Below are 27,074 nucleotides of genomic sequence, written 5' to 3' on the forward strand. Positions count from 1 at the left end.
GTCAATTGGTTCAATTGGCTTTGTCAGGTCCCCATTAACTTAATTAGGAAGCTTTAACCATATGCACCATAAATAAGCAATATGGATGTTTGTATATTTATGTAACACTACTTCTACTCTTTCTAAGACAATAATAGTAATATTAATAGTCATTAACATTTACTAAGGAATTACCATGTTGCAGAAAAGGACCAAGATCTTTAAAATCATTATCTTATTTCACGGATAGAAGCTATAAAGTGGTAGGATCCTTCTCAATACAAGGAAGATTTTCTAAGCACAAGAGCAGTCTAAAGATAGACTAGGCTGATCCAAGAGATGGAAAGCTCTCCATCTGTCATGGAATGCAAGCCCAAGTTCAAGTCACTTGACAGGGAAGTTAGAGAAAAAATTCAGCATTGGATGTTAGCTGAAGTTGACAAACCATAAATTCCCTTATTCCAAAACTATGTCCTCTGGCAATTTACATATTTAATCTCCATCGTATTTTTAAACTGTTGATAAAACTGTCCTTAAATGACTGAGTAAGTATATGCTTGGACTGTTTGTAAAATTGGAAATAAATCAATGAACCTTGTATTTCCTTTTATAGCCTCCCATGAGGGTATAAAGATCTATAAACAGGCACACAATACATGCAAGTTAAATCAGAGTCAATTCTTAATTATCCACATTGATAACTGAAGCAAATTGACAGATAATCCAAAATATAAGGGACAGCATGTTTTGTCTCTGGTCTTTAAATTCTGTGTCCCCACCTTCCCTATGATCAGGAAGAGGTAGCTCTTGGCTTAAAAAGTATTCACTTCCTAGATAGAACTCCGGTTCTCCCTTTCACTTTTAATATCTATGTTAATTTTTTAGAATTATTGATTAAACTAAGTCCATTAAAATTAGCACCACTTTTTTAACAAAAATTTCCCCTGGGATCTCTAAAATTCAGACCATCCAACAAAAAAACTGAGGGATAAATGGCAACCTTATTGCACACAAATGTATCCATAGGACATGGAGCAACAAACCTAAATTGTGAAGTGTCAACAGACGAAAAGTACTTTGCTTCTTAAAGGAAACCCATACTGATCTGATCCTAACCACAGAGGAAGGCTCCTTGTCTCGTCTTGACACTAAAACCAGATAGGGGTGGGCATAGGCCAGTTAGTCTAGATAATCTAAAGCCGAAAGAGAGTGAAAGTATAGTGATGTTTGTGAAATCCTTCTAAGAATTTTAGAGGACTAGAGATAAGGTATGAATCACTCACTTTCTAAGCCACAATCCATGGCTCGGCAAAGTAAATAAAACTTTCAAATTCATTTTCATTTTGTTTAAATAAAAAATTAAAATACCATAAACTAATTTAAGACAGAATTAAATGTTGTGTCCATGAGAGGCTGCTGGATTAGAAAGCAGAACAATCTGGGTTCTAGATTCAGGTCTGTCAATAATTACCTAAGAGACGGTAGCCAAATTATGGAACTTCTCTGGGCCTCAGTGTCCTTATCATAGCAGCAGCTACTACTTCATGAAAGCTTTCTTCCATGTATTTTGGCTGTTTTTCTAAAAGCACTTTTGCATTTTAGTTCAGAGAATCCTTCTAACAACCTTATAAACTAAGTACCATTACTAAACCCACTTTACAGAGGAGAAAAGAGAGGCACAGAAAGTAGCTTGCCCAGCAGGAGTCAGGTTAGTGGGATCAAATGACATTCCAACCCACACTTAACCACCTGCTACACTGCCTCTCAGCTGGAAAACATGAGAGATGAACTAGGTGCCCTCTCAGGACACCTCTCAGGACCCTTTAGCTCCTTTTTTCTGTGATTCTACAATATAGCAAAATATCTATTAAGCAGATATTTTTAAAGGGCTAGCTTCAGAAGGAAATTCCATTTGAATACATTCATCCTTTAAGATGTGTATCAACTGTCACCTCCTTTGTGCCCTAGGCAAAGATGCCATCATATCCTAAGTGAGGTGAGTATCGTTTAAATTCTTGCCTCCGCACTCACCATACTGTCTTTATCCTGTCTTTCTTATCTAGTTGATTGCCAACTTTCCTACGTCAGGACCATGGTTTGTCCATCTCTGTGTGACCCAAGAAGCTGTAACATGATAGGTAATCAATAAATACTGTATTTGTTTATAAGAGGACAGAAAACTCAAGGTCCTAAGGGTAGGGTCTGTTTGGCATGATGAGAAACAGCAAGAAGGCCCAGACGGTCCTCACCTTATGATGGTTCCACTTCTGATTTTTTGACTTTACGATGGTGTGAAAGCAATACATATTTAGCATGCTCCTCAATTTCTGATAGGGTTATATACAGATAAACCCTCATAAGTTGAAAATATTATAAATTGAAAGTGTATTTTTGGCTTGCAATATATTCAACTTATGATGGGTTTTCTGGATGTAACTCCACAGTAAGTTAAGGAGCATCTGTACTGTGTTTAATATAGCATGTAAGCTGCACAGAAGGTAAGACACTTTCTGATTATGACAAAGTTTTTGAGAAAGAATGTTTAAGAATAAGGTATTAGGATAACCTAGCTCCCTGTCTGACTTTGGTTTTTGTTGCTATAACAGAATACCACAGACTGGGTAATTAATAAAGAAAAGACTTTTATTCAGCTCACAATTCTAGAGGTTGGGAATCCCAAGGACATGGTGCCAGCACCTGGTGAGAGTCATCCCATGGCGGAAGATGGAAGTGCAAAAGGGACAGGAGAGCAAGTGTGAGAGAGCTCGCTTTTAGAACAAAGCCACTCCCAGGATAACAGACCCCCTCTCACGATAACAGCATTAATCCATTAGTGAGGGTACAGCCCCTGTGACCTAATTACCTCTTAAAGGTCTCTCCCTCTCAACATGGCTACACTGGGAATTGATTAAATTTCCAATACATGAACATTGGGGAACATATTTAAACCATATCACTTCCTTGCCCTGCCACACATGAACTCACCCCATCTTATACCTCCAAACTGTCTTCTCTTGATTTTAACCTTATTACCTCCTGCCACAGTCCCCTGGAGCCACGTGGACCTTCTGGATGTTTCTTGTCATGCCAAGCAGACCCCACTTTCAGAAACCTGAGTTTTCTGCCCTCTTGCCTGAAATGTCCTTCAGATCCACATAACTCATTTTCACACTTGCTTTAGATCCCTGCTAAAATGCCTGTGAATGAGAGAGCCCTTCACTGACCACCTACAGTAAGAATCAACACCCTCCACTCCCAGATTTCTCCTCCTGCTGCCACCTCTTCTTGTCAATGACACTTGCTACCACCTGGAATAGGACAAATATGTTTGAATAGAGCCAATTTTTCATCCATTCAAACGACAGTGCCATAAAGTTAGAATCTTTCATCAATTCATCGCCTGCCATCTCCTCAATGCCTACAGCAGTGCCTAGCACAGTGCAGCCAATCAAAAACTGTGTAGGCAAATGAATGAAAAAAGGAAAAAACTTCTTGTTGTACAAATATAGAAAATGCTTTTTAAGGGGTTTGTTATGACAACAATAAATTTAAATGTGACGCATTAGTTTAACAACCCAAAGTCCATCTCTGGTCAGCTTTCTGTCCCAAGGTCTGTTATATTTGTCAAGAAACTACTAAGAGAATGTGAAGTTCATGTCTTTGCTGTAATATTTGGGTATCTGTGTTCTATTACTAAGAGGGAGAATGGGTAACTGGAGTGTGTTGGATGCAGGGAGATTTGTGGGCACCTGGCTAAAGGGAAAATCACCTTAGTTTGGCAACTAGATAGTTGTGTTATTAAACATTTGCTTCTCTCTGCACTTCTCAAAGTCATGAATCCTGTCTCGTTCACCTGTGCCTCCAGGGCTGGGACCTGGCAGGCAGAAATATGCTTGTTGAGTGAATGAAGCCAGCACCAAACTCAGGCTTCTCTCTACCCCCAGTTCAAGTTACCCTTAACTGGGCCATGGTAAATCTGTAGTATCAAGTTCAGATGCCCTGTGAGATTCTCCTTCCAGAACCATGTTCACAGCCTGTAACTTCTGAGCCATGTCAATACTTTTCAGGTACCCTCCATCTGATTGATTAGCAAGCCCAAATTACAGTGAGAAGATATTGTGTCCAAATCTGAATCCAAACCCTAGGCAAACTTTGGCATGTACTCAAGACTCAATAATTGTTAAATAAATGAATAATTAAACAATTCAGAGAGAAGTTTTCACAAGAGGAGGATGAGTGCTTAGGAGGTACTCCCCAGTGCACACACACATTATTCTAGTCATTGAGTTAACTGATAGGTATTAGAATTTTTATTTTAGAAGCATAGGAAGGTTAAGTCCAGAAACATAAAATGATTTGCAGATGGAGATGCCATGTCATTGGTAGAAACAGGAAAAGTCTGAGATCTATTTACTCTGTGTCAGAAACTAGTAACTCCAATTTTAATAAGGATTTATCCACTTCTCTCTTTTGCAACTGCTTGTCCACATATAGAAGAAGCAGAACAGTTCTCTTGGATAAATATATTAAAGCTAGCCTCACTTATTCATTGACATGAACTTGAGTTATTAATCATGCTAAGCCATTAGTATATAAAATATCTAAATAGCTGTCTACCTCTTGTATGCATACACAAGTTCACACACACACACACACACACAAACACACACAAACGCACATATATATATATATATCTGGAGAGAGAGAGAGAGAGATTGAATATGCCAATAGACAATGGCCAGACCATACACAAAAGTAGAACTCTGACCTACAGCATGCAGCTACCTGTCCAGGAAACTAACTCCTTATCTGCAATAAACAACCCAGGAAGGCAACCTGCCATAAGTCAGACTTGCAGGAAGCCAGATCCTGCTATCTCTAGTAACAATCCAGGAAGCTAAACAATAGCTTCTGTAACAATCAGCCCAAATTGGCCAGGCTTTAATTAATAACTGACAGCTTCCCCAATCTTTGTCCCCACTTTCTACTTAGAACCGACCAGAAGATGTCAAATACATACCACTAACCAATCACATTGCATGATTAGCCCCTGTAAAGAGTCCCCAGATCAAAGACCTCTCTCATGGACACACCTGAAGCCTTCCCTTTTTCCCACTATGAAGTTTTCCTACTCCTCTGCCTGCCTTTGAGTCTCTACCAAAAGCAAGTGACAGTGGCTGACCCCCTTTGCTACAGCAAGCTCTAAATAAATAGCCATTGCTTTTTCTCATTTGGTTGGTCTTCATTTATGTGCGTGTATATATATTTATGTGTGTATATATATATAATATGTACACATAATGTATATATATACATTATGTGTATATATCATATATTTATATTAGTACATAAAATATCCATTATATACTTATATATAATTTTTATGTGCATGTAACCACTGAATTGTTTAACATTTTCTTTAAATATACATTTCATATAAAATTTATTTTAACATTAATTATAATACTTTTATCTTAAACGGAAAAATAGTAATTTCCTAATAAGTATTAAAGTAAGTACCTATTAAATCTATTTATTCAATTGCCACCTAAAAAGATTTCACATGCTACTAATAATGCATGTAGCTTAGTTAAGGCAAATACTCAGTTTACAGTAAAAACCTGTTCCCGAATTCAGCTTCATCCCCTCACCTGCTGTGTGGCATAAGACAAATGCTCTAACGTTTCTGAGTCTTGGGTTCTTACCTCTGAATACCAATGATAAATCCAAACTTGTAGAATTACAGTGAAGATGAAATTCAATGGTATGTATGCATGCACCAGACCCAGGCAGGTGCTCAATCCTCAATAAATACATTTATATTTTAGTACATGCAAAATAACAGGAGGCAAGGAATATGAGAAGAAAACTGTAGCACCAGAATCAGGTTCCTTGAATGTGTTCAAACTCAAATGAGTATGTGGAGTTCACCATTGGCCAACTACACAACAGCCAGAAAATGTTCACGTGCGTTAAGTAAAATGCTCACAATGAAAAGCTGTTTAAGCCACCTTAGCCGAATCACGATATATTATTTATAAGGAAGACTTTAAAGGGGAGGGAGGACCAGCCTGTGGCCATTTCCCATCAAACAGAATCATTACCAATAACATGTTTTCAATGGCTGCATAGGGGGTCTTTCAACGTTGGTTAGAATTAAAGCTCAGAAAGAGAAAAATATTCAGCAGATGACAAAACAGTCCCAAATCTATTTTCACACATTTTCCAGAAAAGACTGGGTCTCTTTCAAAAGCTTTAAATAGACACTAACAGTAAGAAATCTGGAACGCAAAAGAATTACATATGTACATTATGTGTGTGTGTGTATAATTATTTCTTAACAATGTTCACATTAACATGGGTCGGGTTGCTTTAGAAAAATGGTATAATTAAGGTGGCTTGATGGTAAGTTAGTTCCTAAATAACTGCACAGATTAAGAAATTGATGAGATGCATTTAAAAGATGGGTGAGAGAGATCAGTTTCCTCTCAGGGTGGCTTAGAAGTAGAACTAGTAAGTTCAGTAGAGGCTGCCAGGGGCACGATTCCTGATCCATCAACTCAGAGAGCATGCAAAATCCCAGGACATTAGAAGATGGATCAGAAAGTGTAGTGTTCTTAGGTTTTTCTCCTAGGAGAAGAGCAGGGGAGGTTCTTTTCTGCAGAAAGGAAGAAACAACCTCAGCAATTTCCGAACGAAAAGGCTGGTGTCCCAGGGATGATAAAAAGCAGAGGTTGTGTGTCTGTCAAGCCCACATGCAGGTCTAGGTGCACTCTGCACCCTGCTCCAGGAACTGGGAAGACTCGGGCATGGGGAATGCAGTTGAAATGCATCTCTGAACCCCTTTTTGAGGCATTTATAACCTGGCTTTTCCCCTCCTGTCTCCTGAATGATCCCTCAACCACAAGAGATGACATTTTGCTTTTGAAGAGAGGTACTTTATAGCTACTTCTGAAATATTTGTTTTGCCCTATCAATAGCCAGTGTTTATTTTCTTATATCTCCCGGAAGCTAATTTTTATCTAGCATCCCACTCTTTCTGTCCTACCATTAAAACCTCTAATTTCCAAAGTTTGATTAAGTCTTCATTTTTCATTTCTTTGTTTTGCTTTTTTAAGACGGAGGCAAGTTCTATTCAGTTAAATGAATTGACATATAACAATGAATTGTTCATGTGGGAAGGAGCACGGGTCATTATCTAGCCCAAGTTTTACAGATAAACAAACTGAAGGAAGCTCAGGAAGGTTTACAGTCTAACCATTCTCAAGGCCCCATAGGAGCAGCCATTTAAAAATGGAGCCAAGGTTTTCCGACTCATCTTACTACGACTTGCTGGGGATCTGAACAAAGATTTACCATGGGGGAACTGGAGGAACTTCTAGAAGTTGCATTTGTTACTTAATTTTGCATATAAAAATGAAGATGCTTAAAGAAAAAGTAAGGAGGTGGCACAGGACAGGGTGTGGAAAGAAGGATAAGAAGCATGGTATCAGATAGAAAAAGAAGGGATAAACAATAAAATTTAGTTGAAAAGAAAAGCGGTAGAAAAGCTTGAGGAGGGAAGAGTAAATCCTTCATGCAACAAGAAGATCTCTTAAATGAGGAGCTGTCCCTCAAGAGGCTCAAAGATGTCGGCTTGCCCAGAAACTGTGCATTTCAATATATCAGAGTAAAGTGAAAGAAATAGAAATAGGGAGATGACATAGCTAGATTAGCTAGCCAGCTAGATGGATAATTAAACAGTATAGTATCAAGTTTCAGGCAACACATTAATTTTAACTCCAAATATTTTTTAAGTACTTCAAACCTAAGGAGGCAAGAAGAATGATTTTTTGCTTATATAAACATATTAATTACAGAAATAGTGATTGTATTTACAATTTAAGCTTCATTATCACATGGCACAGAAACTCACACAGTAACTCACACAATGCATCTATTCTTTATATTGGTGTAATTTCTAGCCAACTGCAACATGAAAATATTCTGGTACATCAGGCTTGATAGATGATCTAGAGCATCCTCTTTTTGCGGACAGGATCATATCACGTATATCTTTGTATCCTTCAAGGAGCACAGCAAAGGACTTGTGTGAGATGATGGCACAATAAATGTTGGTTAAAAGGCTAAATAACAGACAGTAATAATCTCACTAAAAATAAAATAGAGAAGTAAAAGGTTCTAAAATGAGGCTCCACAAGACTTTTTGCCCAGGCAGCTTGCATGCAAATAAAGTGCTAAACCCTGTCAAGAAATTAAAGCCACATTTAAAAATCAAATGAGATCCCTTTTTTATTGGAAGGACTTGGGTATAGATCTATGGTCTGCTAATGCATGAAAGACGGTTCATGTCATTACCAGCCAGATCCTGAAAATATGGATGACAAGCTCCTGGATTACACATAAAAAGGCAAGTCTTTGCCTCGCAGAAAACTTGAGTGCTTCCCTTTTTCTTAATTGTATTGCAGATTATTTCAGACTTCAAAACAAACTTCATCATTTTTCACATTAAAAACAAAAACACAAACCCTCCAGCCCTTTCTCCTCATGCTGTGAATGAAGCTTGTCATTTTAAAAAAGCCTTTATAAGCTCAGCCTTTATTCATCCTATTATTTATCATAAGGCTACACTATTTAAGGGTAACGCACATTTGCTTACAGGGGATCGGCCACGGTAACAGCTGGGCCACGTGAAATTCAGTCGGAAATTCACATTTAAAACTTAGATTTTTCTCTTTGAATGGCAACTGAAAAGAAAAAAAAGTACAAAACACACCAGCTCAGCCAGAGAGCAGGAGAGGGAGGAGGGGAATTAACAAATCTTTGAAAAATAAAGCTGCATAATCTGCTATATTTCAGGCCGCTTTTATCCTCCAAATCCCCCATCTTTGTTTAAGCTACAAACAGACTCTATAAAAATCAGCTCACCGGCCTCCTCCTATTATACACCTCCCTGCACAAATCAAATGAAGCTTTGGCTGAAAAGCTGATAAAGAAAAAATACACCGACACATGAGCAAGCTGATGTATTTTAAAAGTGGTTATCATTTCTGATCCTTTCCTTTCTCTCCAGGGAATAGATCATCTTTCCAAGGAGCACACAAAACTCTGGTACTGAGCACACTTCACCCCTTGCATTTGTTTTGAATAGGGATTTTCTAAAATAATGACCACATGAAGTATTCCATCATTAGCATTGATTTTTAACACCTTGGGTGTGAGTCGTTGTCGTGTAACTGTCTAATATTAGTGCATAACCAAGACCCCCTCCTATTATTTGCTCTCACCATACAGTTTTTCCCTGGGAAACACATTTTTCTCACGCTAAAAACAACAGGCTCTGCATTACCCAGATACTTCAAGTCTGTTCTGTTCTATTCTGTTTTCATTTCTGTTGTTTGTAATAAATTCTAGATTCTGGCCTGCAACGTCAGAAAGTAATATATCCTTCTTAGCCTTTTAGTCTTAGCTTTTCTCGTGATTTCTGGGGATCTTGAGATTGCCAGAGTCCGTCCGTTTTGTAGCTCTGTTCAGCCAGCTGCCAGCCCAAATATGAGTGTCCCTTTTACACAATCCCATAGCACCAGGAATTTTGCTTCACAGTCATTATCATAGTTACGACTTTGTATTGTCTGGTCTTTGATTAATGCCTGTCTCACTTGTACACTATAAATTCCACTGGGCAGATCTTGTTCTTAATCTCTGAATCTTCCATGTCCAGCTCAGTGAGTTAATTAGGCATGATAAAGACTCAAAAACTATATTGCTCACCAGATTACAGATTTTTAAAAAATAATATTACCTAAAATTTGCAGAGTATATGCTACAAACCAAGCACTTCCCATACATCATCTCATATAAGGTGGCAACTAGTGTCTCTATTCTATTTTATACATGAGAAATGGAGGCTTAGAGAGCTAAAGTCATTTGCCCAGTTAGAAAAGCATGGGACGGAATCAGGTCATAAACTCACAGACTTGTGCTGACTTAGGAACACAAGGGCTGACCCAATAGTTTCATCTTCTCTCATAGCTGCTTCCCACACTGGGCCAAGACCATCAGAATAAGACCTATTCATTGCCATGATACCTGGTGCCATTTATCAAGCTCCTACACCCTACTTCTGAGACATAGTGCCTAACACATACAACAATTCTGTTCCATTGAATATTATTATCCCCCTTGACTGTCAAGAACATTGCAACTTAGAGTTCAAGTTACTTCCCCCAGGCATTATGGCAAGGAAAAAACAGAGTTAGGACAAAGCTTTCCCACACTTTCCTCAAGGGACTTACTGTTGGAGACAGAAAAAGCAGGAAGAAAACAAACGAACTGCTCTTGACCACCAAAAAGAATCAGACCTAGGGGAAGGATGTACATAGGAGAATGAAGGAGTCGATGACAATGGTGCGCTGGCTGCACAGGTAGAACTCAGGGAGGTAGTTGTTAGAACTGGAATGGAATGGAATGAAATGGGCTGGAATGGACTGGACTGGAATGAAATGGATTGGATTGGATTGAAATTAAAACACATGGCCAACTTCCCATTTTGTACAAACTTATTCCGAAATACGGGTTCACTTATTGCTATGAACTGAATTGTGTCCTTCAAAATTCGTATGTTGAAGCTCTAACCCTTGATGTGATGGTATTTGGAAACGGGGCCCTTGGGATGTTAGAAGAGGCCATGTGATGTTACACGAGTCCCACCTGATGGATCAGTACCCTTATAAGGGACCCAGACAGCATGCACATGTGTGTGTGTGCTCTCTTGCGTTCTCCCTCTCTCTCTCTCTGCACACATGCACAAAGACACAAAAAGTCAAGTAAGCACACCAAGATGGAAGTCAGAAAGAGAGCCCTCAACAGGAATTGAATTAGCCAGAATTTTGATCTTGACTTTCCAGCCTTCAACACTGAGAAAATAAATGTCTATTGTTTAAGCCATCTAGTATACGAAATTTTATTATGGCGGCCCAAGCTGTCTAAGACACTTGTAGTTTCCTGAAAGGTCACAGAGACCTCCTCAGCCTTTTTTAGTCTCCACATCCCTTGGTCTGGCCAAGGCTGTCTTCAGCTGGTAACATTTGGTGAGAATTTTTTCGCTCATCTAGGTCTATGTGCTTCCCTTTTCAAGCAGTAACTACAAAAAAGCAAACCAATGTAAATCCAAAGATATCTGAGGCAAATCCACCACCTCTGAAAAAAACCCATCCAGTTCCTTGCCAGCTGTGGGTGAAATTCTAAGAATGTCCCAACAGGAATTCAGAGGCCTTGCCTTGAAAAGTAGACCCTTTCCTTCAAAGCAGCTTTGTGTAAACAATTTAACCTATCAATCTCAAGTTGCTTAGATTCTAATCTGTTTTATTACAGATTTGAACCTGCTGCACAGAGAAAAGGACAGTCCCCCTCCCTAATGAACTGTTGTTTCAAGACACCCGGCTTTATGATTTTCACATCCCACCCTCAGCCTTGCCTTTTCAAAGGGGCTTGGGACTTGGTTGGAGCTTTCTTTTGTAAATGCAAATACAATTATTAGTTATGCATTTCAATACACCCTAAAATGGTAAAGGACAATGCTCCAGCACTCACAATAACAATGCATTCCTTTTCATCCCCTGCAGAGCTCCAAATGTTACTTCATTAGTGTGGATTTGATCTCAATGCTCTTTGCCACCATAGCTTCACTTCAGGAGCCCAAGGAAGCTGCAAATGCTATATAATGTATGATTATTAACTTACATCAAACAAATCACAGTGGCTCAGTCTACTGTTTTTCTACTAATTCAATTCCTCATTAATAACCTTGATTATTATGCAAGGATAGAATAGGATTTTATAGTACAGATACCCTGAAATTGCCATGGCAAACTCATTACCATCCACAGCTATAGTTCTATATAGAAGTCAAATTGGAAATCGAGAGAAACTGCCTAATACAGAAAGTTTTATTTTGATGAGAGATAGCTGAGATGATTTCTCATCTGTTTGGACAAACAAACATGTACATCTGAAGGATCGGCTGTTAGGGACCAAGAAGAGGGAAAAAAATTGTGGGAGGCATTCTTTTCTGAAAAGAGTTTTGGCAACAAAGCGAAGCCAATGTAAGTTAAAAATGAACACTCTACACTTAGAAAACCAAATTATGCAAGTCCACCCACTTCCTACCTAGCTACTGTTTCTCTGCATCGGCTGACTCTTTAAGGTCGGGGCAAAGGCATAGGGGATGTTCACAACCTGCTGGGCCAGCTGCTGAGGTTACACACTCAAATCACAGTTGGGAGAACTAGCCTTGACTGGAACCAGATACACGTTTTTATAAACCACCAGAACAAAAAGAATAAAGCTGTGAAGTAGAACAAGCTCCGCACTCAGGCGCCTTCTTACTTAGGCTGAGTGTTCAGATCAAATAGCAACAAAATCAGGTGAGGCTGCTTACTACCTTGATGAAGCCTACTTTTCTACCTCTAATTACAATGCAAGATAGGAATAAATAAGATCCAACCTAGCCACTCATGATTATTAGGTGAATTGGAGTCATTTAAAATTTAACCCTGGAGAAGATGCTATGAGCAGGATAACTGGAATAAATTTGAACAGATACCGAATGATTAAGAATTTGAAAAAAAAAAGTTGGGGGGCTCTTTAGGGCTAGTATCCAGCTGGAATAGTTGTCTTGACCTCTGATTCCTAAGTTGGTCTGGAAGTTCTTGACCAAAAAGTGTGCACAAATACAGTCTAGAAATTGGCCTGTGAATCAGGATCTGGCTGCTGACATAGCAGGCAAGGGACTCTGGGTTACAAAACCAAACATCTACAACTTGGGGGTTCATGTCTGTGCCTCAAAGGGGAGCTACAGGGATATCACAAAATAATAAAGAGAAAGCCTTGTGGAAATAGCAGCCCTGGGTAAAAAGTCTTTGTGTGGCACCAGCAAATTCAGGTTTGCTCCCTTTCCAGCAATCCCCTGATAGGCTGAGCACAGCCTTGTGATACGGCAGGGATGTGGGAGTACCACTTTCTGATGTGACGCCTTTCCCCATCTCAACGACTGTACACAAACCACCCTAGTCATCAAGGCAATAATTAACTTCATTTTGATGTTGCCTAATTACCATGTTTACTTTTCACACTATCATCACATATTGGCTTATTTTTAAAAATATTGTTATTAGTGGTAACAGATATAATAAATAAAATCTGAATACTTGGGAGAGACGGAGCTGCAGGAGACAATGCTTAGAGAGGCAGCCTGGCATAGGGAAAAGAGAACAGAGTTTGGATTCAACAACAAAATCTGAGTTCAAATTTTGACTTGGCCATCATTTTCTCATCTGATAACTAAGAATAATGATACTCACCTTTTAAAGTTGTTGACTGGATTAAATAAGATGCTTTGTGTAATATTCTTAACCTAGTTTGCAGCACATAGTAGGTTCTCCTTAAATGGCAACTGTATTGACAGTGATGATGGCTAATACAAAAATGGCTAGTTAAGTCAGTTTTTGGAGCAAGGTGTTTGAAAACCCACTCACTGGGATAATGCATCCAACAACTATGTATTTAATCCTGTTGATTAAGTAAATGAGCAAATGAGAGAATGAATAAATGAATGAATGAATGGAAATGATTTAAGGAACATGCCAACTTTACTAATCACTAGGAATTTCAGAAGTGGAATCTCTGCTCCCTGGAACAGTGCCTGGTACTCAGAATTTGTTGTCATGAATGAAATGAGACTTCATTAAAACAAAAAAAGGTTCTCCAACAAACATAGTTGCACTGCTGATCCCTATTTCCTGGCTTTCACCTTCCCCCCAATCCTACACAGAGATGTCCATCTGCAGACACTTCCCTTCCATCCAGAGTCCTTCCCACCCTCTGAAGCACCCTCTTCCCTTCCTCTGCCCTGGCCCCCTGGCTGAGGCCCTGTCTTGCCCATGATTTCTCACCAAAGATGAGGAAGAGCTGCTGCTGCTTCCCATCTTCTTTTTTTCTTTTTCTTTTTCTTTTTTTTGAGATGGAGTTTTGCTCTCATTGCCCAGGCTGGACTGCAGTGGCACGATCTCAGCTCACTGCAACCTCTGCCTCCTGGCTTCAAGCAATTCTCCTGCCTCAGCCTCCAGAGTAGCTGGGACAACAGGTGCCCACCACCATGCCTGGCTAATTTTTGTATCTTTAGTAAAGATGGGGTTTCACTATGTTGGCCAGGCTGGTCTCGAACTCCTGACCTCACGTGATCCACCCACCTCTGCCTCCCAAAGTGCTGGGATTACAGGCGTGAGCAACCAGGCCTGGCCAGCTGCTTCCCATCTTCTAAGGCTCGGGTTGTGAAATGCCATCACATGGGTACAAAAGAAAGAAAACAGTCATCATTCCTCCATGACAGGGTTTGGCGCTGAGGGTAACGATGAATGATGTATGTAGTGGCGACATCAAATTATGAGTGCCTGTCCACACTGGGGCCTCCTGCCGCTCGTGTTTCACATCGGTCTCCCCAGTGCTGCCCGCAGTCCCCTGATGTGGTAGGAGATGGGAAGAGAGATGGAAGCGTCCCAGAGAATCTGTAAGAAGAGAGGCTCAAACCACCTCTCCAAATGAAGAGCTGCTTTCTCCCTGGGGCTGGCTGGGTTCTTCTCCCTTCTGCTTGTCTGTTTTCAAATCAATGAGTATATAAATAAATGAGTAAGAAAGAATAAATCTTTCTTACAGAAAAAAATCCACATTTTAGTGTGTAGTTAGTGCCCACTGTGGGAGATGGGGCTTAACTTCTGCCCTCCTCCCATGCAGGTGGCTAGATTTAGTGACTGGCATCCAATGAATAGAGTCAATGAATATTCATTTCAATAAATGGAGAAGGGACAGAAAAAAAACCAGCAATTCTACAGGAGAGAAACCTGGCAAACACTACCTTAACCGAGAGATGAAAGTTAGTATCACCAGCGATGGCATGTGGATATCATGTGACAAAAGGGTATTTCACCTCTGGTATATTGTTTCAAAACCTACAACCTCAGTGTAATCACAAGTCTAGTCACAAGAAAAACTATGAAAGCTATACATTCAGATTAGTAAGCACTACAGGATATTCGCCTGAACAGTACTTTTCAAGATGGACGAGATAGTGAAAAATAAAGACTGAGAAACTCATAGACCGGAAGTTGCTGTTGGAGATGTGATAGTCAATGCAATGTGGTACCCTGGATGGAAAAACTGGTGAAATCCAAGGAAAGTGTGGAGTTTAATTAATTAAAAAGAGAGAGAGAGACAGAAGAGCAATTATCCAGGGAGTTGGACTTATAGATGCCACAGTCTCTGGGCAGCAGCCTATGTGTACCCAGCAGCACCAGCCATCACTGGCCAGCCCAGCCTTGTGGTTTTCCTCCTCCGCTCCTTCCCACCTCCAGCTCTCTCATGCTCCTGAAGCTCAGCTCTGGGAAAGAAGGGTCCTCTCTCCACATTCTCTATCTGCCTCTTTTGGATCACAGGCACATGTAGCCTAGACTTCAACTCACCTGCTTCATTCACCCACATGCCTTTACTTCTAAACCCTCCATCACTCCCAGAGGATTACCAAAACAAAGTCAATGAAACGTCTTCCCAAATAGGTAAATTAGACTCAACACACAACACTCCTGAGTTTCTGTCTCCAGAAAGCAAGAATCCAATCTTTACATTGTCTATTTGCCTGTATTTTTAAAAAGGCTGTTTTCGCCTCCAACTTAGACTCTTTCGTCTAATATCTAATCTAATGTAACATTTTGGGAGCACTGTGAATTACAGAAATGTGACACTGAACAGGAGGGGATGCTAACGGCTTTAGTAGAAAACAATGGAGAAACATACTAAATTTAGTACAGGAAATCCAGGGTTCAAACCCTGCCCTTGCCACAGAAGTGGTTGTGTGGGCAAGTCGCAGAATCTTCTTGAACACATGATATCAAACTGTGCAGGTTTGGAAATATAATCTATATCATACCTTCAAATTCTTGGGTGCTGACAGTCTATTTTTCAATTTATTTAAAAATAAATCTAGAATTTGACTTCTTTTGTTTATAGGAGGTAACATAAAATGTGACAGAAATTCATATCAACAGGGACCTCTTCATAAGAAGATTTAATACCAAACATTTAAATTAATAATGTTTTTAAAACCCTAACCAGAAACACAAAAATTGTTAAGTGTCTTCCCTGAGGTATTAGTTCTGATTAAATCCCCCAAAATCAGAATAACAAAAGAACTATTAATAAATTTACGCTTGGAGTTAGTTTTAAATATAAATGTTAAAAAGATATGGGTATTTTTGTATAAGTAAGTAAAGAGTGAGTGAGACCTGAAAGTTAAAATGTATTTTTTTTGTAACGATAACTACTGCTGCTAAGAGCAAAGTGGACTTTCTTATGTATTGCTCGTAGGAGTTTAAATTGATACCAATTTTAAGAATCAAAATCTGACAATGTCTATTAAAAATCTTTAAATGTAAAACCTATATTTTATTTCTTTTTCTTCACTTATTTAATTTTATTTATTTATTTTTGAGACAGGATCTGGCTCTATTGCCCTGGCTGAAGTGCCGTGGTGTGATCATAGCTCATTGCAGCCTCAAGTTCCTGGGCTCAAGCAATCCTCCCACCTCAGCCTTCTGAGTAGCTGAGGCTATAGGCATGAACCCCCACTCCTGTCTTAAAACAATAATTTAAATTTTTATTCTAATTTAGCATTTTTTCTTTGTGAATTTATTCTAAGAAAGAAAATTCGATGTGTACACAAGAAATTAATGACAGGATGTTCATTAAGGCAAAATTAACTATAGTATAAAAAACTAAGGCAAATAATATTCAATGACAGGAAGTAAGTTAATCAGATGAAGCTAATTCATAAAACAGAACATTTCACAGGCATTAAAAGGGACATAAAAGAAAATTTTACAACAAAAAGGTGGTTGTTGTATATTGAGCAAAGATAAAGACACGCTGCACAGTGCATACAGAATGTTTCTGATTCTGTAAAGAAAACATATAAACTTGGAAAACAAAGAAAAATCTGAAGGGTATAAACAAAAATGTTGAATGATTTGTCTCTGAACTATGCAATTATGGATAATTTTTACTATCCTTCTTTCTTTTGCTTTTCTGTGTTTTAAGAATTATCTTCAATGAACATATGTATGTCCCTTGCCTTTCTTCTCCAACAATTTCTCTTTCTCAATGGAGGGACTTTAGAATAAGGGCTTACCTGATTCCAAATGACTGGAACTAGTTGTCTACAGGTATTATTGAGTTAATATAATACCTGTCTATAGGTGTTATTGAATTTAATAGTCATTTATGTGAGTTTGCTCTAATCCCAAATCACATTCTGTTTAGTAAATAAGGTGACAGGTATAGAAGCATCTATGTAAAAGCACATGATTTAGGGGATCTATTTAGAATATCCAACCAATGGTGTCAACACCTAATGTGGTCAGCAGTTTGGGAGGAACCTAAAAATGGGATGTCTCAGGTACAATTTCAGTAAAACAAAGTTAAGAAACATCACAAGCCCTGTTATTGGATACATCGCTGCTCCTTACCCACCTCCCCAACACCAAAAGGGATGGCACAACTTTGTCATCCTGAGACTCAAATAATGAAGAGTATTTTCTTTCATAGGAAGAAGAAAAAGGAAACAGAGAAAGAGGAAGAGGAGGAGGAGTAAGGTGAGGAGAAAATCAATTAATGATAAAACATACAAGGAGCTTTGAACTCCAGAAATTATTTTTCTATAGCCTTCATATGAGGCCAACCACAGACTAAAAGCTACTGCTTAGCCTTTACAACTTTTGAAAGTTAACCCTTCGGTACATAAAATTAACTTTTACTTTGCTATACAAAATCCAGATTTATGTATGTCAAATGTGAAGAGACACTTTTGCTTTCACATTTTCTATGAAGGCTCTTAAGGCTACCAGAGACATCCAGAGAGGGAAGTGAAAATCTGGTTCATATGTATTAAGTACAAGGAGACAGAGAACATTTGGCAAATTAATGAACAAATGTTAGCAGTGTTAAGTGTAGCATGAATGAATATGCGAATGGATGAAATAACATTTGCAGTCCCGTATTGAATAAATTCTTATCAGGGATTGTTTACTCATACTTTATGCAAATCTTCTGAATTCAGGCTGGCTGATATTTCTAGTAATTTCGGGTCCTTTGATGAGGGGGGCAGTTTAGAACTCTGGGCCCAATTCTTCTAGCTTGGGAAAATCCCTATCATTCTGGAATATGTCTCGAAATCTTTGTGATAGAAGAAGAAAATAATTAGGAACGAAAGAGAGAGAAAAACTGAGAAAGAGAGATTGAAATAGAAGGCTTTTTCCAATTCTTCCAGATGAAACTTTCAAGTGGGCTTCTCTTTAATTAAACCAATCTAAGGCACCCCCCAAATCATCTTCCTTTAAAATCTTGAATTTTGACCACCCTGTCAGTTTCTGAAACTCCTTTTGATGATATAAGTATTTAAAATTTTTTGGAGACAATTTTTGGAGGCGTGGACAGCAAGTAAAAAGCAAAAAAAGAAAGAAGGTAAGTCATTATGATTTCAAAATATATTAAAGTAGGCCAGGAACGGTGGCTCATGACTGTAATCCCACCAATTTCGGAGGCCGAGGCAGGCAGATCACTTGAGGTCAGGAGTTCAAAATCAGCCTGGCCAAATGGTGAAATCCCATCTCTACTAAAAATACAAAAATTAGCCAGATGTGCTGGTGCATGCCTGTAGTCCCAGCCACTTAGGCGGCTGAGGCACAACAATCACTTGAACTTGGGAGGCGGAGGTTGCAATGAGCCAAGATCACACCACTGCATTCCAGTCTCAGTGACAGAGGAAAAAAAAAAAAAAAAAAAAAAAAAAAAAATATATATATATATATATATATATATATACACACATATACATATATAAAACTATTCTTAATGAAATAGATTGCATTTTACACCTGAATTGAGATGTTCATATTTTTAAAAATTATAATCATAATATAAAATATCAGTTCATTTGTTGGATTATATGAGGGTTTTTTTAACACAAAATAAAGGTGCCATGTATATTAAGGCAACTATTTTTAACGAAATACATTGCCTTTTACAATTGAATTCAGATGTTCATATTTTTAAAATTTATAATCACAACATAAATGTATCTGTTCATTTGTTGAGTTACATGAGGCAGGTTTTTTGAACATAAAATAAAGGAATCATACAATCACAAGGTACAATTAATATGATTAATGGAAGAAAAATAAAAATTAAACTTGGAATTGGAGATGGGAAACAGCCACCAGATAATTTGACAGTGAGAGCTCCATAAATATTCCTTGGTTTTGTCTTTTTAGCACTAAACTGTGACATCTTCCATTTGAAAGAAATCAGCTTTGTTTTCAGTGCTAAGAGACAGTTTCCATCATTTTTTCTTCTGGCAGACACTCGGCTATTTAAACTCTTCTTTTGTCTTTTTGCATTCAGTTATATTCTTGGTGCATACTGCCCTAAACATGCCACATGCAAGCCCTGGAGGTTTATAGGTGTCTATCACGATGCATCCTCTGTAACAGTTGCTTAGCTACATCGCACGTCTTTTGTTCTTTGCCCATGGATCTATCCCACCAGGCCTCCAATCGTGTGAGCTGTTCTTTTGATTGTCCCTCCATATCCTTTGCCCTTCCTGCTGCTAAAAGCAGCATGGCAGGTACTACCTCATGAACTTTCTGCATCGGTTTGATTTTTGTCTCATGCTAATGTGATACTTGTCTAATAGAACTCATGGACTTCTGGGACATAACCACTTATGCTTCTCTCTTCCATTGGAGAACTGTGTTCAGGATGAGATCTAATTCATGTATATGAATATACATTTTTCTTCTATACTAAGTGACAATTATTCTGTCTGTCTTGATGCCTTACTCTATTGCACAGGCATATTTTCATTCATAGTTTGACAGGATTTTCAGCCCTAATAATTACTTGGAATATCTCTTTAATGCAATGCGTGTATTTTACTTGTAATAGAAAAAATCTTATCCTCCTTATAAATACAACTTTCAGTAAGGAGACAAAAATGCAAAGCACAACTCAGAAGTGTATGGCTAGGAAAGACTCTCCCAATCAGTAATGCAACTTGTGGACATAAATCTAGCCTGTGAAAAAAATGCATTGACTCTCTCAAGTAATAGGATCAAAGACATAATTTGATAATTGAGAGTAGTTATAATCGAGTTTTTCAAATTCCGCTTTGCTTCTGATTCATATACACAGAATTCTGGGATGTTTGTCAGCTCCAAGGATGGTGAGCTCTGCCTGTCATTCTGGGGCAGATCGTCGCATTTTGGAAAACTGTTGTTTTGAAAGATGTTCCTTGTAAAGCACTACAGTTTGTCAACATGTGACTTCTATCATTTCCAACTAGTTGTGATATATTCATTCAACAAATGTCATTCAGTAGCAAATACAGTGCCAGGTGAAATATTAGATATTGGAGATTAAGGGGTGAAAAGGCTGTGATTACTGTCCAAGGACATCTCCAGAGAGGTCCCAGCTGAGCACATATAAACAGATGACCACGCACTATGAAAGCTGTAACATAACAGATATGTGTGCCACATGTCACTGGCACAGACAGAAGGGACAACTAATCCTCCAGAGGGAACTAGGGAATGAGGTGGGCTGTGATGCATAAGAACCTGTAGATCAGGAAGAAAACACAAGACAGGAGTACAGTCAGATCCAGTCTACCCCAAATCTACAGTCTCTTCACTCTGTCAGCTCAACAGACACATGCAAACACTCCAAGATGTGTTTCTTTACTTAGATTTTTTTCAACCTTCATTATAACTTCTCAGAGAGGTTTAGCTTGACACCCCTCTACACACCCCATGCCAACCTTCACTGCTGCCCCCTGGAGAGACTGGTTAAAGCATCACATATATTTTGCTCATGGCACTTATCAAAACTAAAATTCATTAATAATTAGTGTAAGCTTTACTTTATAAGCTCCTTATTCTGCAAGAATCTAAAGTCTACGTTATCTGTGATCTAGAGTCTATATTATAAACCTTAAGAGGTCAGGCGCCCTTGCTATCTTGTTTAATGGATCCCCAGAGGAAAAGTAGATTGAGCAACACAGCAGGAACATGGTATGTATTAGCTGAATGAACGCATGAATGAATCCATGCACCATTTCTTTCTTTCTTTTTTTTTTTTGAGACAGAGTCTCACTCTGTTGCCAGGCTGGAGTTCAGTGGCACAATCTTGGCTCACTGCAATCTCCGCCTTTCGGGTTCAAGTGATTCTCCTGCCTCAGCCTCCCGAGTAGCTGGGACTACAGCCGTGTGCCACCACACCCAGTTAATTTGTGTGTTTTTATTAGAGATGGGGCTTCACCATGTTGGCCAGGATGGTCTTGAACTCCTGACCTTGTGATCCGCCCACCTCGGCCTCCCAAAGTGCTGGGATTACAGGCCTTAGCCACCACGCCCAGCCAACACATTTCTTATACAACATGGTTTTGAGTTATTTTACCTACAACTAACTCCAGCTAGTTTAATGTGTAGCTTACAGAATTGAACCCACTTTTTTCAGACTTGCCTACCTTTGCTACGAGGGAGAAAGGCATTTTACAAGCCATAGAAGCCCCTACTTTGGAATTCTCTGTCAGAAATGGTGGAGAAGAAAGACTTTTCAGGGTCCTGAAGGGTGACTACGGTGATAGGATTCAAGGCACCACACACAACAGACATGTGGCCAAATGCTCCTCTTCTTCATTAGCCAGTATATGAAAACAGCAGAGGATGCTCATGGAATCAGGTATACCCAAGAGTGTCCGCATCACGTTTTCTATAGATTTCAATAGGGTCAAAACACAAGTCTCTTAAAAACCACAGAGTAGCAAGTTCTAGCCAATCAAAAGCATTCACCATTTTCCCAAATTACCTTCTTTGCCTCCCTTGGGATGTGCTTCTTCCACTCCATTTCTACCTCACTGCCCCTCACCTCTATCTCTGCCTACTCGAATTATACTCATTGCCTCTGCCATGCCTCCCAACCCCTATAGCAGGAAATAACCTGTTTTCTGGCTTCACAGGGCAGTTTTCCCTTGTTTGAAGATGCTTGTCAGGGCCAGGTGCAGTGGCTCACACCTGTAATCCCAGCACTTTGGGAGCGCAAGGTGAGTGGATCACTTGAGGTCAGGAGTTCGAGACCAGCCTGGCCAACATGGTGAAACCCCCATCTCTACTAAAATACAAAAATTAGCCAGGCATGGTGATGCAAGCCTGTAATCCCAGCTACTCAGGAGGCTGAGGCACGAGAATTGCTTGAACCCAGGAGGCAGAGGTTGCAGTGAGCCGGGATCATGCCACTGCACTCCAGCCTGGGTGACAGAGTGAGACTTCGTCTCAAAAAAAAAATGCTTGTCAGGATGTCTCATATAATAAGTATAATATAATTATGTATATGCCTTATGCCCTGGTGGTAGAAAGAATTCTGAGTAGCCTCCAAGATTCCCACCCCTGGTATATGCACCCTGCATAATCCCTCTCCTTGATCATGAGTGGCTCTTGTGACTATCATGGGATATTATCCCATGATTCATTTTACAGATGCAATTAAAGTCCCTAATCAGATGACTTTGGGTTCATGAAAAGAGAGATTTTCCTGGGCAGGTCTGATATAATGAGGCAAGCGCTTAATGTTGGAGAGTTGAAGGGAGAGGGATTCTCCTGCCTTGCAAAGACAAGCTGCTTGTTGTAGAGGGGATCCCCATGCCAGGCAGTAGTAGAAGACCTCCAGGGATGAAAGCAGCCCCCAGTTAATAGCCAGAAAAAACAAATAGAAACCTCCGTCGTACCACCGCAAAAAAACGAATTCTGCCAACAAGCCTCAGCCCCAAATGACACCTCAGTTTCTGCCTTGTGAGACCACCCTAGGCAGAGCACCCAGCAACCTATCCTGGACTCCTGACCCAGGAAACTGTGAGATAATACATGGGTGTTATTTCGATTGACTAAGTTTTTGGTAATTTGATATTCTGCAATCAAAAACTAAAATACCTATCAAACAGATCGTCTCCAATTTTTTGCACATCACTAAAATCAAGACAGTTAATGACACTTCCCCTATACTTGGCTCTAAAATATTTTGAAGATGATTCAAAGAACAAAATATGATATGTGGTCCTTGTAAACTATGTTTCTTCTAGACTGTTTAAAATGAAAATGAGAGTATGGAACTTTTAGCAAGTTACTAATAAATAGACTCATGTGGTTTTGTGTGTGTGTGTGTGTGTGTTTGTTTTAGACACAGTCTCACTCTGTCACCCAGGCTGGAGTGCAGTGGCTAGATCTCGGCTCACTGCAACCTCTGCCTCCTGGGTTAAGTGATTACAGGCGCCCGCCATCATGCCCAGCTAATTTTTCTATTTTTAGTGGAAACAAGGCTTCACCATGTTGACCAGGCTGGTCTTGAACTCCTGACCTCAAGTGATGCACTCGTCTCTGCCTCCCAAAGTTCTGGGATTACAGGTGTGAGCCACCGCACCTGGCCAAGTCACGTGGTTTTGTTTTTTGTTTTTTTTTTTTGAGACAGAGTCTCACTCTGTCGCCCAGGCTGGAGTGCAGTGGCTTGATCTCAGCTCACTGCAAGCTCTGCCTCCCGGGTTCATGCCATTCTCCTGCCTCAGCCTCCCATGTAGCTGGGACTACAGGCACCCGCCACCACGCCCGGCTAATTTTTTTCTGTATTTTTAGTAGAGACGGGGTTTTACCATGTTAGCCAGGATAGTCCTTGACCTCCTGACCTGATGATCTGCCCGCCTCGGCCTCCCAAAGTGCTGGGATTACAGGCTTGAGCCACCACGCCTGGCCAAGTCACGTGTTTATAAAGAATTAGGAAACATTAATTTGAATCTTAACTTTATTACCAGCTAGCTGGGTTGCCTTGAGCAAGTCAAAACCAAGTCAATTTCTTGGTATGTTTGCTGTACATATAAATACTGATTATAATCGCTATTACTTATTGAAAAACTGTGTATCAGGGATTGTATGTATGTTACTCACAAATACTATAATAACAGTGTCAGATAGACATTATTTTCATTATACAGATCAAAATGGTGAGGCTCAGAGAAATTAGGTGTAACACCCGAGGTCATATGGTAACTGCAGGACAGGGTCGTGATTTGAAGCCAAGCTTGTCTGACTCACAGGCCTGGGCTATTTGCCTTTAAAGTGAGGGGTTATGTAAGGCATTCTCTAATTGGGTCATCCTGGAAATACAGACTGAGTATGTGATTTCCACAGAACAAGGCAGGGAGAAGGCCCTCCTCCTCTACACCTCAGAGGTAAGTCACATCTCAGTTCCTGTTGGTCCAAATGAATGCAGTCTGAGGCAATGGCAGAAACCCAGAGCCCAGGCGGGGAGACTGCAGGGATTTAAGAACTCGTTTACTTAGAACAGTGAAAAGGAAGTCAAGCGTGAACTTTCTGAGCTCCAAAGATATACTCAGGGCCCATTTGCGAATAAGCATAAATCTTCAAATTTATCCAAAGTTTAGCAAATTCACAATGACAAATGTAACAGTTCCTCTAAATTGAAGTTCATCTCTTGGCAGTTTTGGAGGCTTGGAGAAAATGCCAGCAACAAGGACTTGGAAGGAAATAAATCTTCAGATTCCCTGAAAACACAGAGAGTTATTGTGGAAGACATATGGAGGACCCCATACTGCGTTAAGAAAGAAAATTTATAAATGTCAGCTTCGTAGCAGCAATGTCGAAGGGATTTCAGCAATCCACACTTAACTACAATAAGAAAAACAGGCTGCAGGTACACATTTGCCACGAACAACTAATTATGCTTAACCTGTGCTCTATCTGGGAGGAGCAAATGAGGAGAGAAGGAGGTAAGTGTCCAGGATCCAGAGTAAGAGATTAGAATTTTTTTTTAATCCAAACAGGTCATGTTTAAAGATTCTCTACTGTTAAAAAAAAAAAAAAAAAAAAAAAGTTCTGAATAGTGGGATGGTAAAGGGTACACAGTATGGGCCTATATGGCAGAAGAGCTGAATTCTGCATCTTTGAAGGCCTCGCTTTGTCGTCTCTTCAACACTAATGGTCAATTTCACACCTGCTCCCAGGTTTGTAGTGATGATGGAATGACACATGGTCACCAAGTACTACTCAGCAAATATTGACCATGGGCCTTTCTCTATCAGTCCTCACCCTCAGTAAGCTTACAGATGGTCCTGATTTATGAAAGCATTTCATAAACTGTAAAGCATTATTAGAATGTTTATCATTTTAACTTATTAACTAATCCAGTAAGTCATTATTGAACATATTTGAAAAACACCAAGGTAAGAACCAACTAAGTGTCTGACTCCATTTTTTTGGGCAAATTATAATATCATAGCAAGAAGTACTTACATGGGACTAAAAATTCAAATCTGTATCTGTCTCTTTTTAGCCAAAGCTATGGCTAATATTGGAGAGTCTTTATTTTTTTTTCTTTTCCAAAGGGAAAAAGGTAATAAATGAAACTGCAATTTAAAATATGGGGAAACAGGTGGCTGGGTGCAGTGGCTCATGCCTGTAATTCCAGCACTTTGGGAGGCCAAGGTGGGCCACTCACTGGAGGTCAGGAGTTCGAGACCAGCCTGGCCAACATGGTGAAACCCTGTCTCTACTAAACATACAAAAATTAGCCAGGCATGGTGGCACGTGCCTGTAGTCCTGGCTACTCAGGAGGCTGAGGCAGGAGAATCACTTGAACCCGGGAGGTGGAGGTTGCAGTGAGTCCAGATTGTGTCACTGCATGCCAACCTGGGCAACAGAGTGAGGCTCGGTCTCGATAAATAAATAATTTAAAAAATGGGAAAATAGGAAGTGAAATGTAATCATATGCATTCCTAATTTCCGGGGAATGGGTCATCTTCTCCTCAGGGTTCTGAATGAAGATTGTGCCAATTAAAAGGTGCCCTGGTTGGCCACAAAGCCCAGAGCTAGAAATAGAAGAAACACAGTGGAAACACCAGCTGTCAGAAGCTGCAGCAGGACCTCAAGAACAATGCTGCAAACATCTAATGAGAAATAGAAAACTTCTTAAAGTCCCATAACTAATGTCGATGAGGCAATGCTGAAGACGAGCCTGGATTTAATAAATCTTTTAATATTTCCACAGCTGGGCCTGCTTACTCGGGGCTGGTGGACCATTTTCTTAAATAAGGCATGGCGCTGGTCTGACATTAGTTTAACAAGGTAATTATCAAGTGAAAAATAGCTGCTGCACTGCTGTGAACCTGAATAATAACTCTCATAATTCCTGATTTTGGGCCCATCTTTTAAAAAAATAATAGAGCTCTAAGTACTAAGGCATTTTATAAGAAATACATTCTGATACAGTGTCTAGAAGTGTGGAGAACTATTAAGGATATAATTAGCGGTTTATTTACATAATCAGTCAAACACCGTTTATCATTTCTCTTATGGTCCTATTGAAGGAAAGCAAATAAGCATGAGAATTAAGTTATTTTATGCAGGCAAATTTGAAAAAGAGAATTATTATTAATTGTTTTACAGCTTGAAAGTTGAACTTTCTAAATGCCTCAAATGAATAAATAAGTATAGTTGAGTTTACCAAATGCTAGTACTTCTCATATATGACATGATAAACATTTCCAAAGGAAATTTTACATGGACAAATACATCTCTCAACTAGCTAACTTTAATCTTTGGAATATTTTCAAAGCTTGAATTAATTCTGAAAACACAGACACAAATGATTATCCTTTACCTGAGAATCATCTCAGGTGGTTGATTTTTATCCAGAATATCGGAATATGAGAGTAACATGGAGATACCATGTGTGTCTGTGAGGAAATACTCTCCCAAGCATTACTGACTGGGACAAGCTCATAATTAGATTTTGAAAGAACTCTTGTTTTTTCATTGTTTTCAGTGTAACAACCTCATCCTGACATAGCAAATGATGCATTTTTCAAAGTAAAACAAAGACAAACAATCAAACTGCAAATAAGATTATTCAAAGGCAGGAATAAGTCAGAC

At 39.4% G+C, this 27,074-nt stretch overlaps 1 protein-coding gene across 14 annotated transcripts in view; it reads right to left on the reverse strand.

Moving 5' to 3' along the window:
• The window catches only part of LDB2 (LIM domain binding 2), a 424,127-nt gene that overhangs the window by 217,918 nt on the left and 179,135 nt on the right, over positions 1 to 27,074 (reverse strand). The gene's annotated exons all lie outside the window — the stretch shown is intronic.

Source organism: Symphalangus syndactylus, chromosome 16 (genome assembly GCF_028878055.3).
Source record: "Symphalangus syndactylus isolate Jambi chromosome 16, NHGRI_mSymSyn1-v2.1_pri, whole genome shotgun sequence".
Classification (NCBI taxonomy): Eukaryota; Metazoa; Chordata; class Mammalia; order Primates; family Hylobatidae; genus Symphalangus; species Symphalangus syndactylus.